Below are 14196 nucleotides of genomic sequence, written 5' to 3' on the forward strand. Positions count from 1 at the left end.
TCGACTGCTCAGATGTTTCCTCCATGAAAAAGCTTTTGGTGTAAATATATCCTGCTGCAGCTCAGCATCTCCACTCCATTACGGATGGATCATGAGACTCAGCAAATCCCTGCCAAAACAGCAGTACTTGGCATAGTTACAACTTTTAATGTACATCGTACACGATAACTTCACAACATCAGGGAAAATACAATTCAATAGAGCTAGCACAGAGGTGGCCAGATAAATAACTTAATTTCTGGAGGATACGTCTTTTAGACATAAGCATGTTCCAGGGCAGTCTGAAGGAGCTGTCTCGTACCAGGCTCGGTTACTAATTCCTACAAAGGTATTTCTGGAAATTGGATCTGCCTTGAAACAGACGCTGCCGGACACCCAGCAGAAGAGACGTCACTGCCCAGAGCATGCTGCACAAGCTTAGGATAAAAAAATTGCAATACTATGGGCACATCTTCACCTGCCTAGCAGTTTTATAACAGTGAGTACCTTCGCTCCACTGGATTTAACAAAAGAAGGAATTTTATTTATTTATTTTTAAATCCCTTCACGACAAGACCCCGGTCCTCTGCTCCAGCTATGGGACCACTCTGTACGTGAATTCCCAGAAACATCCCAGCAATGACGCTGTGCTTGCGGCCGCTCCCCCATCCCAATAAAAGCCCGAATTGAACCAAAGGGGCTGACAGAAACCCTCCGACTGACCACACTGCTCTGCGTGTTGGGGTGATTTGGCAGGAGCCCGGGCAGAGTAGGAAGGGGAGGGCTTTTTCTTTTCTTTATTTAAAAGGTGCTGCTGGAGGTAGAAACACATGAAAGTCTGTGTAGGACAAGGGAAGGAATTATCCCTCCCATTGATTTTCGCTCTGGGGTATTAGAAAGAACACAGCATTTATCTGGAGATTTCTTCCCAAAGCTAACTACGGACTTTCAAACATAAATGAGACTTGAAAGGGGCTTATCGGGTGAGATCTGCTGAAGCCTCACCAGAACGTGGGAGCCCTGGCAGGAGCTCTATGATCCATTGTCCCTCTCCGACAGCTGAAAGCCCCGCTCTCGTCCCCAGCCTCAAAACAGGCAGCCGAGGAGGCATAGCCCAGGGAAGGCAGCAGGGCAAGAGCTGCAGGACAGCAGGGTTCCCCGCATCCCTCCTCTTCCAGCAAGCACCCCTTCAGACCTGCCCGCCTCTGCCACAGGGACCCCTTCTGCAGGGCCATAGCCCCAACAGCATCAGGACATGACGGCATCGGTACATTACAGCATCGGCCACCCTGTGCCGTGAAAGGCAATCAGAGGGCTGGGGGCAGAGCGTCCCAGCTATGGCTGGACGCAGCCCAGGGACATGGGCTCACTGCCCCTCTAAACTGTCTCCGCCCTCCAGCAGCCAAGGCTACGCCCTGGGAACTGTGGCAGGATAAACTGTGACCTGGAGAAACCCTTCTGCAGGACTCCCAAACACGTAACCACCTTACTGCTGCCCAAAAGCCGTTCCCGGAGCCCCCTCTGCCCCGCGCAGGCTCTAGCTGCCATGCTGCAGCCCGGCTCGCTGGGAAAAACCTCTGAAGACTCGTCTCCCGTCCGCTGTCTTTCCCAGGTTGTAATTGGTGAGGCAGGAGATTAGAAATATCGGCAGCCTCTAAGTAAGACTTTAATTTACTGGCAGATCAATAGCGCTAGGGTTATATTGGCAAAGTGTCTACAACTCTATTGACTCACGCAATTCCTCTTATCAATTTATCAGAAATCTGGAAGCCAGAAGATATTGTTTGAAGAAAAAAGGCAGCAGGAGTTTGAACACTTAGCATGGGCTGCCCAATCAGGCTCTCAGCACTAAGCATTTTACAGCAGATGTATCTACTGCAAAGGAGGCTAATATATGATATGATTAAGAGCTAACTTGCTTCCTCACATGCCACACAGCCTTTTCAAGTTGCTTCTCACCTCAGACCTTTGCACTGAGAGTCACTAGGACAGACACAGTCCCACCAGCCCAAACGGAACAAGAAAAACCCGTATTTCACAGCACAAGGTCCTAAATTCAGACACTCCTGCCTGGACCCTACCCAGGCTGACCTCAGTTTCCTATAAAATTTTACCTTTATGAAGTTAAAAGCCCACCACAGTGCTGGGCATCTGCTCACAAGGATTTCAGAAAAATCAGCATTTCTGCACTTACACAGAAAATGAGAAAGCGTGAGGTTTGTCTCCCAAACCTTGTTTCCCACCCTTGAATGAAGAGTTCAAAGCACACGGACCATTTCCTTTCCCTGTTACAGCCTGATGGCCGTAGCAGGCGTGCAGCAAACCTGCTGCTGTCTGACAGCGGGATGGACCTGTTCTGGGGCGAGCAGGGGGGAGAGCAGGAGGCACAACAACCCGACCTCACCCCCTGCTGCGCATCCCCCCCAAACGCCATCTGCTTAATCCTTATTCCTCTGTGCCGGAGGGTCTGCCCCTCTGTGGGGTACCCAGGCGGAGGCGCTCGGTGGGAGAGCGAGCGGCAGGGACAGCGGTACGGCAGGACAGCCGCCCCTCGCCAGGCCGGGGGCAGCTCCAGGAATTTCATGGGTTCGACCGCCCAGCCACAGCCCAGCTCCTCCCCCCACTGTGGTCACACCACCATGAGATGCCCCTCACAAAAAGCACAAGACAGCAATGACCTTGTAACAGCTCAAATATGAGATTGCACTTGTGCAGCCTTCAAAAAGGAACTCTCTATCAGCAGTGGGTGGGAATATGTCCCACCCCATCTCCTTGCTGAAGCACTAAAGCAGACGGAGTGAGCCCGTGGAGACCCCCACCGACCCCTTGCTCTCCTGGCCTCACCCCAACCAGAGGTCACAAAACGCATCTCCCCACAGTGAGGTGGAGCAGCAGGCAAGGTCCTGGAGCCGGAGCAGCAGCCCTTGCTCCCAGCAGGTTACACACCTCCTCCTTAGCATCAGAATGGAGCAGGAACCGCCTGAAACACCGAGGCCTCCTCATCTCCATCCAGGCCCCACTACAGTCTGTAACAGAGGTAGCCTTATGCCACAAGGAGAGGAGCTGAACTATCTACATTGAACATTCCCATAAACAAATGAAAGCTGCTAGTTGCTACCCAGGGCCTCTGCAGAGCTCTGTGCACTGCTGGGAAGACACAGCTCTGGGCCCTTTGCCCCAGACCAGCCCCAACTCTGCATCGCACCCCAGCCCACCTGCCCCAGCCCTGCATCCCGCCCCAGCCGAGGCTCCGCGCTGCCTGGGCAGCACACCCTGGCTCGGCTCCCTCTTCGAAAGAGACCAACTCAGCTGTAAATGAAAAAGTTTCAACTAGATTGGAGACATCCCAACTGCTTAATGGCTCTCCTCTTTTTAAATGCAGATTTGAACTTTTCACCCAGGGTCAAGCAGCTGGAGCCCAGCCCAGCCCCAGCGGGGACCAGGCGCCGGAGTCTGCTCCGCTCTGCACACAGGCCACGCAGCAGCATGGACTGCAGCATCCCTGACTCCCAGCAGCACGGACCCCGGCATCCCTGGCCCCCAGCACCCCTGGCCTGCAAGGTGCAGCGAAGCCCTGAAAAGCTGCTGACGCTGCCTGGCTGTGCAGACCCCCCCTCTGCCCACGACTTTACTGGGGGAGAAGATGCCAAGGGGAAACTCGCATTTTGAGAGCACTAGTGACTCAGCCTGTCTGTCCCAACTTTAACTTAGCTGGGAGGTCCTGAGCAGATGTCGTCAGAGTTAAAGAAAACCTCATGGGAGTCCTATCCTGGAGGAAAAACTGGATCTTTCACTGCAGGCTTTGCAGCGGGCTCTCACAGCTGAGTTAAACAAGACCACTGCAACCCAGAGCATGAATTCAATGTTTCCAGCCAACGCTTACAAAGACGCCATCCCCTGGACTGCTGATGTTCACAGCTGCTGCTCAGGGAAGCGCATTACCTGCTCCTCTGGGGAGAAGTTTGAGATGTTCAGCTGCTCATTACGGTAAACAGGTATTTAGGTCTTTCCTCCAACAGGAAAATATTTTAGAAAGGAAAAACAAAAGAGCAATCTGGTTATAGTGACAGAATCTAAACTCTGTTCCCTAGGGTGACGTCGGGCAAGTCACTTATCCACACCGCCTGGGTGAGAGTGCTGCTCGGACCAAAGCCCCCTGCATACCACCTCTCCCACGGGAACCAGTGCTGACAGCGCTCAGCCCATCTCCTACCAACACAGGAGCCTCTGCCCCCACCCTGTCTCCAAAATTTCACCCTTCTGAGCAGAGCTCAGGTGGCGCTGGTGCACCTCTCCAGGCAAGCCCCAGTGTTCCCTGGAGCCCACGTCGAGGACACAGCCCCAGGAGCAATCTTGACCCCTTTATGGGGCACGCCGACAGGCATCCCCCCCGTATGGCTATCATTGGCTGCCAGAGCCTGCATCCAAACCAAGCACTTTGAGGAAGTCTTGAGCAAGTGAACCAGAAAGGAGAGATCAAAGAAAGGAAAGCCCTGGGAAGGCAGGCAGGGGGAGGAGTGGTGGGGAGCACCAGTAAGCTCTAGAACATGCACCTTCAACGTTCATTATGGATGCTCAGAGGGACAAAATCTCTCTCTGAACTTTTAAGGGAAAACCTGTCTATGACCTGGATTAAAGGATGCCTTCTCCATCATTGTGGAAACCCCCCTGAGGCTACAGGACACCCAGCCCAGGCCAGCAACCCCATCTGGCATTCAGCACATCCCAGCTTGCAAACCACCACTGGCACCAACGGGCCATGCAGTGCCACTCTGCAGCCACACCAAGCCAGCTTCTCACCGAAACCCCGAGGGTTAGAGGCCTCCAATAAAAAGTTTCTGCTTTTATTATTCCAGATCCAAAACACCTTCACGCAGGGTCCCTCGAGTACCAAAGCCGGCACAGAGGAAGGACGGAGGCATGTGGCTGGGGCAGTGGGAGAGTGGGTGGCCGGGCTCCTCCTGCAAAGCTTAGGGCAGGCGGGCGCTGCCTCAGCCCACCTCCCGGCAAACCCTGCCCGAGGCGGGCAGCTGCCTGCAGGACAGGGGAGGCTGCCAGCTCCCCCGCCAGCCAGTGGAGGCCCCGTCCTGAAGTGCAGCACTTGCGCTATTCGCGTCCTCGTGCTAATCCTCCTGCGGGAGGACTGTCTTCTGTGCAGAAAAGTCTAGAAGCAGAAAGGCAGGGCAGGGGAAGGCATCTGCCTGTCAAACCCCCCCAAGTGCCGCTACGAACAGCAGCGGTGACTTGCCACAGTGGGTGAGCTTTAGAAAACCACCCATGACAAGTGTGGTAGGAGAGTTTTGTACACCAGGAATAATTGCCTCTCCCAGAGCTTTAATCATCAGGGTTGCTATGAGAAACTGACTTTTCTCCCCTTGGATTAATCAAAACCATGTTATTCAGCGTGGCAGCAGGACAGGTCTGCAATTCCACGTCCCTTTGTCTTGCAGGATGTGAAATGGAAGAGTGAAAGTAAGAGCAGGGGAAAAACACATCTCCCGGGTCTAAAATCCAACAGTGACAAACACTGCCAGGTACGAGAAGAGTTTCTTCAACTCAGAGCAGCATTGGAGCAGGAAACTGAAATAAAATACTGCAAACCCCCTCCATTTCACTAGCCATCAGGTAACAGTGAAAATATGCAGCAATCAGGGCTCCAGAAGCTGGTAAAAGCCTCTTGACCAGCTAGCTACCACTTCTAGCTGCTTTCATACCAGGATGTGGAGCTCCGTACTAACTTGGGTACATCCCCTCTTCCAACTGGATGCAACACTGCAGAAGTTACTCTGTTCCACCTCAAATTCACTCCTCCACCATCATGCAACAGGGCACCAAGGCTCTAAATATAAGCAAGGTGGAGTGGGGTGACAAGAGTCAATCTAGGGGCAAAGGGTTACCAGTTTCCACTTGGGACTTGCCAGTCCCTGGCCTCAGACTGTAAGTTGTTTCCTTCCCATGAGCTAGGTGGTACCTCAACGTCTCATATTTCATTTAAGGTATTTTATTGCCCAAAGAACTCGCAAGCTAAATAGTGCGCAAGTAAAAGATATGGAAGTAAATAAAGGTAAGAGCCCAAAATACAAACCTTTGAAGTACCTGGCACAAGGGGAGAGAGAATCACCACTTCTCCTGAGAAGAGCTCCCCTGCCCGAACGCTTGCTGGCACTTTAGACAAGCACTGCTCTTACCCAGGACAGTCAGTCCCCACCTCAAGCTACCCCAAGGGACTTGTACGCAGGCTCCCGGTGCACGGAGCCCACAGAGACCTACCCCAGCCCCGAGGGAGGGCTGCGCAGTGCAGCTCCCCTCCTCCATGACGGGCAAGCAGTGGGAGCCCTAGCAGGGATCAGAGGCTGCAGCAGGCTCAGCCTCCTCTGCTCTGCCCCTACAGCTGAGAAGCCATGGCCCTACCTTCCAGGGTAAAAACAAAGGCTTAAAAGCAAAAAAAAAAAAAAAAAAAAAAAAAAAAAAATTCTGACTCAGTAACTGTGAAAAAGCCTTGGCTCAAGGGCAGAAAGAAGGAAGGGTGGGACAAGCACGCAGAGTGCAGAGCGGTGATAGTGCAAGACACTCGCAGAAGAGCTGCCCGGGCTTCTAATGCCGGCCGGGAACCACAGCCCGGGCATCACTGCGGCACCTGGAGCTGCTGCTGCTCAGCAGTGCCTGGGGTCTCCTGCTGCAGCCCCCGCCTTCTGCCTCTGCCCCAAAGCAAGGCAAGTAACTGATCCAACCTGCAACTCTTGCAGCTCTGGCAAAAGCAAACACCTGCAGGAACCACAAAAATAAGATGGAATGAAAGATCAAAATGAGCAAAATCCTCAAGCCCAGCCGAGGACACAAAGACATCGTTCCCGGGAGAAGAGGAAATGCCTGCCTTCCCCTCCGCAAAAGCAAAAATCAAACTCCCAGCTGATGTCAAAGGCCAGCAATTCCCACTCCATCCTTGTCATATCCAGGTCACCAGACAGGCCCTCAGAGTCTCTCGTCTGGTGAGAATCATTCATCTGATTGCATCTAACACATCTCAATCTCGACAGTAGAAAGCAAACACTCCGCATTTCCAGGACATAAAAAGTTGGTTTGGTTCTCCTCCTCCACAAAGCAGCAACTACCAGAGCCAGGCAGCAAAACACTCACCCAGACGCCCAAAGCATCCAGCTGCAGCAACCACCTCGACCAGCTCCTGAAGGCATACAGAACAGGCAGCTTTCCCCTGAGGTTCACGACGGTCTCTGGCCAGTTCATGCAACCGGGCCTGAACTCCCCAAAGGAAACCTGGCGGAGAGCACAGCTCGTCTCTCGCACGTGCGCTGCTCCTGCAGAGCGCCAGGTGACTGTCCTTCCCACGCCTCGGCATCACCCGCACAGCAGGGACGCAGGGACCCAGCACCCTTGGTGCAGGCAGCGGGGGCCCAGCACCCTCGGCACAGGCAGCGGGACACTGGCGTGTCTACCCGTGAGGCAGGTCAGACAACCAAAATGGGGAGAATAAAGACCTTTTGCTAAAGCTCCAGGAAGCAAAGAGAAAAAACGCTAATTAACTCAGCAGCAAGTTGTTAGTATTTGCATATAAATGCAGCCACAAATCATTACAAACAAGCCAGGACAAGCCAGGCCCATTAGCATACACAGATCCAGCCTGGACAGCCGCTCGGGTGGGTCACTGAGCGGAGGCAGGCTGCCAGCCGCTCCTGGGGGAGGGCAGGGGGAAAGGGGCCTTATCTCCGCAAACACTCCTACTACCAGCAGCAACAGAAGCCACAGGGATAAGGTTTCTTTCCATATGAAACAAAGGAATGGGATAAATCCTTCAGTCCCACTCAAGAGCAAAATAAGAGCTGGCAAGAGAAAACCCCAAAGCGGTGACTCCCCACCACGGCAGCCGCGCTCCTCCTCACCCAGGATGAGGGCAGAGCAGGCGCCATGGCTGGTGGAGCACAAGCCTCACAGCAGCAACAGCGATGCCCCACCGAGTACCATGGGGTCGCAGCAGCCGTCCAGCACCTTCTGCCTCTCCCCTCCTGCTGCAGCGGCCATCGCAGGTCCCTGGGCATCCACCACCCACAGACACACCATGGGTGAAGCACCTGGCTCACATCTGCTGGGTCCAACTGCTGCAACCCCGTTTGGTGGAGCACAAAGGCAAATGAAAGAGGTGAGTGTTTAGGAGAGCCTGGAGATTCAAAGGTTTGACTCCTTGAGACACCATACAGCTGCAGGAGCCTTCACCTCAGAGCTCTCCCTCCAGGGAGGATGCAGAAGGCGGCACGCATCATAAATAACAAATCACACACCTGATGCGCCAAAAGAACATGCCCAAAAGCCAGAAACGGTAAAAACGACCTGAACAGAACAAAATCCAGGGCTATTACTGCAGTTCAACAAGTTCACCCTTCCAAAAGCCAGAACTAGAGCAGTTTGCTTTATCACACTCTATTTCATCTGAGCTTGCCTCCTCACTGTTGAGATTTTTGGCACTTTCTCCGGCATCAGCAGAGGCTGCAGGTGCGCTCAGGAGTGCAGTCCAACCAGCTCCGACCCTCCCCAGCACGCATGGCAAGGACCGGGACAGAATCGGATCTCTTTGTATTTGCACACTTTGCATTTGCCTAATGAGTCACTTACTACTATGGAGAAGAGGACTCAATATTACATGAAATTTACTATTTTTCCTCTCGAAAAAAGCAAAAATCTGCAATTCCCCTGTTCTGGGGTTCCGCTTGTCCCCTCCCCCCCGCCTCGACTCGCATCTTAGGATTTAAAACAAAACTCTAGCAATTACCAGTTTACATCAAGGCTTTAAAAAAAAAAAAAAAAAAAAAAAAAAAAAAAATCTGCTTTCTAATTTTAAACAGGAAACTCTCCCTGGCAAGATCCCAAGAACCCTTTCACGGTGACTTTTATTAAATGCAAGTTTCTCGTCACTGCAACTCTGAGCACAGACTGTCAGCTCCGGCAGAAATAAAACCGACATAGCCCTGACTCTGCAGACCGTCCGGGGGCTGCCCACCTCTCCCCCATGAGATACATGAAGCCCCTCTGTAAATGGGAAACATTCATTAAGCTACACCCAGGCAGGCATTTTCAAAACAGTGTTTAGAAATACATTACCTCCTTATCTGCAGTCAGTGAGCATGTCTGGTTTCTTAGAGAGGCCGCAGCATGACACATCTAAACAGGAGCCAAGTTTGAACGATCAAGCAAGATAGGAAGGATGAGCTTCCCCACCACAACAGATAATACATAACTAAACTGTTTTGAAAGAGTCTTAAAGTTGAAATATTCTAGACTAGTTTTTTTCCCCTAAATGCAGATATTTAGGGGAATAACAGATATTATCAAAGAAATCACAACAGCTTCTAACAGCAATTCCCATTCTCATGTCCTGCATCATCCGATTTAAAAACCATCCTTCTTGTTCAAGCTCTCGAGTGTGTGTTTGCAGGAATAATCACTTTTATTTGTCCTGACTTGGAGGCCAGTTGTTAAGCTCACATTTTCACTCTGGGGTATTAAGTTTTTCTTCACTAATGACTTTGTACAGAATAAACCACTAAGAAATCATATGTCTGTAGAAACAATCAGAATCTGGGGGCTTTATACAGGAATCTCTCTTTAACGACCAGGAAAATGGGCACCTGTACAAAGATGGCCATAACTATTGGAAGAGAAGGCTGAAGCGATGGGAAACTGAGCTAAAGGTTGTACCGATGCAGCTAAATCACTATAGCAACTGATGGAGGTAACCAAGTGTGACACCCTACCCGGACAACCGGCGCCAGCTGAAGGAGAAGTGACACAGCACCGCACACAAGTAAGTGTGCTCGCACAACAGAGCTGGATCATTTCATCCCTATCTGAAACATTTCAACAAACCTGGCCAATTTTTCACACTTGGGTCAGCCTTATCACACAAATTCAGCTCTGAGTCGATAAAAAACCCACACTTCACTACGGATAGTGGAGAAGGGGCAGCGGTCCCAGCGGTCTCACCTCCACTGCCACGTCTGCACAAGTGGCGAGTAACGTGGCCAAGTGTGCGGCACCACGCCGAACCAGCACAGGCCAGTGGCTCGGCACGCAGGCAGAGGCCTCGATCAGAGCCCCCACTGCCCCTGGCGCTCAGATGTGTATATACAGACTGAACATACCTTGCCATGGAGTCTAAACACGCTCGACTTACAAACACAACAAGAATACTATGCAAACACAGTTGACATCCAGAGCAAAATCCAACCCCAGTACAACCTGCCATCAGGGAAAAGCACATTGCATGGGCTCAGCCAGCCCTCACCCTTCACTGGTGGTCTGTGCCATCCCCTCCACTACCTCCAGTTACATTCCAGACCTTTACAATGTTGGTAGAGACATGAAAGAGAGTCCTTCTAAATGTTATTATGCAATTGCTTAAATAAAAACAAGATCAGTTTTAAAACCTGCAGCAAATATTTGTTTTAGAACTGCACAGAACACTAAATAGAGGACAGGAGAGAGGAGATGGAGATACTCAGGATATGCATACACCTCAGAGAACAGGTTCCTTCAGAATAACATTGGCCAGTGCTGCTGCAGAGGACCAGGGGGAAGCAAAGATATTTATTTATTTATTTATTTAAGCAGGTGAAAATACAAACAGAAGTAATCCAAGCTAAACAGTCACTCCATGTGCCTGCCCCGGCAGGGGTGGGAGGTACGGTGGCAGAACTCACTAGGGCACAAAACCGGCAGCAGGAGCTGGAGCCACGTAGATGCAGCACCCAGCAATGCCTGGGGACGAGGCCCCAGGCTGCTAACAGCCCCAGCTACTCGCGCAGAGTTTAGCAATTCCCACCCTCAGCCCAAAGCAGAAGCGTCAGCTCCCCATGTCGGGGCTCCCAAAAGGAGAAGGACACTCAGAAGGAACCCAGGGCACTGTGGAGACCAGCTCCTCTTTCCAAAGCAGGAGGACAAAGAAGCTGTACAGCCAGTCCTGGAAGGCTACACAAGGATCCTTTAAGTTTAACTATACTGTACTCCCGAAAGGAGAAGGAGAAAATACTAATAAAAATAAATAAATAAATAAATCACTAAAAATAGTGCCTTCCTCTACAGCAGCCCTACACCAAATGCACACTTAGGCTCTAATTCAACATGCTTTAAGCTAGCACAGCAGCAAAACAAGCAGTCCTCCTGCCATCACTCCTTTGGGAAGGGCCTTCATTCCTGCCTCTGTGCTCCCCCCTCTCTGCTTCAGCACAGTAATTTCTGCAGCAGCATACTGTATCACACGATTATTTCAAATTAAAGGGAAGCTGGCAAAACAACAACAACAACAAAAGATTTTGAGGAAGCTTTTGGGGTTTTTTCCTCCTTTGGCAGAGTTTTTCTAACCCAGGCCCCTTCCCTAAACTACTTCCCCATGCCACTGCACCAAAGCTCTGTGCCAGCAAAAAGAAAAAGCATCCAAGGCAAGACTGCCCTTAGGAGCTGTATTGGCTTCAAATGCATGCAAAATGATGGCCTCTGCAACACCCTTCCTGCTTCTGACTCCTCTTATCCCTGCCCAGCACCACAGGCAGTGCTGAGCCCTCTCCGAGATATACTTGCCAGGAGTCTGTATACATGGGTAAACAACAGAAATTCAACGCATGGCGCGTGAATGCAGCACGATTCGCTCACCACGGTGTAAACCTGCTTGTGGACATTCTTGCTTTGGTTTGAAATCAACTAGCTTTGGTACAGCTTGTAACTGTTTCCAATTCAATTAAGCCAAACTAAAATAAACCATTCTTGAACTGAAAATAATGTCCACAGGGCATTCTAATGTGTAAGTAAATCCTTTGAAAAAATAATAATAAATCAATGCAAACTTTTCTAAGTAGAAAGGGTTGCTAGTAAGCAGAAGGTATTTGTTATGAAAATCTTTGAAACAGTCAGAATTAGAAACCAAGCACAGCTTTTTACAAGACACTTTTCAGAGCTGAATTGCATTGTTTACTTAAGACAGTTAAAAGGATATCACCAGCGTGAAATGAAGTCAACTTCAAAGTCACACAGTTTCAAGTCCTGAACATGCCACAGCAATCTCATTTTAGGAAAACACATGCTCTATTTTTGTTAAGTGTTTCTCTTCCTCTGCTGTGCAAGAGGCTCATACAAGGAAGAAGGAACCTTAAAAAAAAAAAACAAAACAAAACAACACACTTACACTCAACATGCAATGAAAACATTAAAGAACAAACCTTCTGTCCTTTCTGCTACAGTATCCAAAGTAGCTGTTTCTACCAAAAGAAGCCTTATTGTATCATTACCTTCTCCTTTTGTAAATGATCTGTACCATAAGACTCTCAGTCCTCTTATTTCTAGTTGTCAGGAAGGCAGGGGCAGTCCCCGAAAGCAGTTACAAACATCATCTTTGCAGCTAAAAACTGCCCTGGGGTTCTCAGGCTGTATCCATCACATCCTCTGAAGGTGACCTGGGGAGCAGAAGTGGGAGGAAGGCTGCCCCTTCCCAAATTGCACCCTTCCCTCGCCTGTTTCGCCATCAGAGGGCTGACTCCAGATCCCCTTCCTCTCCTCTCCCGAGAGCCGTCCGGGCCAGGCACAGCTAAGAGCATCGCTCAGTACCGTTGGCAGGGACTGAACTGTTCAACAGCCAGATAACAGCAATAACAAAGAGAGTGGGAGTCTTAACAAAGGTAAATTAAAATAGAAGTTGAGAAAGCACCCGTTGCAACTCCATAATCCAGCAAGGCCTCCAACAAGACACAGAAACAGCTTTTAATATCCTCAATATTTTGAATAGGGAAAATTGTGATAAAAATACCATCTTCTACCTCTTGGCATGCTATGTTTAAATGGAAGGCTGTAGCTTTTTTTGTTTCCCCATCTTTTTTTGAATTTCAAAATGCAGAAAACCCAGTGGGCACCATCAGTAGTAAAAAACCCGAGGCTCTGTCTGACACCTCTCCATCCACGTTTCTCCTGGGCCCAGTGGTGGAGAACTTCAGTGGGGGGGACCCAACCACCACGACCCACGGAGCCCTCGGAGGTGGTGCACCAGCAGCCTCCCTCCCCGCTCCCACCACCCTCACCAGCTCCAGCTGAAGAAGGCACAGCATGAATTCAGCAGCAGACGAGAACTTTGCTCCCAAACATCCTGCTGGCCAGTTCATTTCTATTTATGTGGCACCTAAACCTCTGAAGATCCAAACCATCTGCAAAGCTCTGCGAGGCAACCAGCTCTTCCTGCATGGACCAGGGTGGGCAGTAAGGAGGGAGCTGGTTCGCTTGTGCTCTTTGCTTTTTGTAACAAACCACACTTGGGTATTTCTCATTTGGCCTCAGCAATTCAGTAGACTGTGTCACCACACTGTCCCTGCCTTGGCACACCAGAAGAGGCCCAGCCATGCTTTCGACAGAGGATGGAGCTCAGTAGACAACTCTATCACGCTGAAGACCAGTGACAGGGACACCGCATAATCCACAATCTCCAGAGGATGGCCAGTGCTTCTTGCCAAATCTCATCAAAAGCATCTCGCTAATCATTGCTACGTCACAGGCTTTGCACCCAGAAGCAAGAAGGGGCTGAGAAAAAGATAACTGAAGGAATAAAAACCAAGAGTCCTGACATCCAGCTCCTGCCTGAAGTAACCAGACAGTTTCACAGCCCAGTGCCCCTCGGACTAAGTGGAAGGAAATCTCAACTCCAAAGAGCTTCAGAGACGCAAGCAATGCTACTCGGAGAAGCATCGATGGAGGAGTGGCTAGTTGGACACTTCCAATTGCATTGCCAACAGCAGGAGGACCTTGCAGGGAGCTTCTGGCAACCAGGTCTACAGTCCTGGGCACAGCTGGGAGGTTTCAAGCAAAGAGAAGCCAGTTGTGCCACCCCTGCTGTTAGGCTGACCCCAGCCAGCCAGCCAGCGCTGCGCAGAGCAGACCTCAACCCTCCTCCACAGCGAGCTTTGAGCAATCCCCCAGGCGCTTCCAGAGCTTGGCTCAGTTGCTCAAACATCTGCAGTTCCAGGTGAAACTGCTGCAAGCCTGCCATGAAGGGAGCTTTTCACACAGGGCTGCGCTGGCACCGGACCCACCACCTGGGGAATTTCCAGGATCTCATGCAAACCTCCAGGACTTCCACGCTGCTCAAAATAAAGACAAAACAGTGGAGAGGCTGGTTAAAATAAGGCAACCAAGGAAAAAAATCTGTGGTAGCTCCTTCAGACAGACACCACT

Source organism: Aptenodytes patagonicus, chromosome 11 (assembly GCF_965638725.1).
Source record: "Aptenodytes patagonicus chromosome 11, bAptPat1.pri.cur, whole genome shotgun sequence".
In the NCBI taxonomy this organism is placed as follows: domain Eukaryota; kingdom Metazoa; phylum Chordata; class Aves; order Sphenisciformes; family Spheniscidae; genus Aptenodytes; species Aptenodytes patagonicus.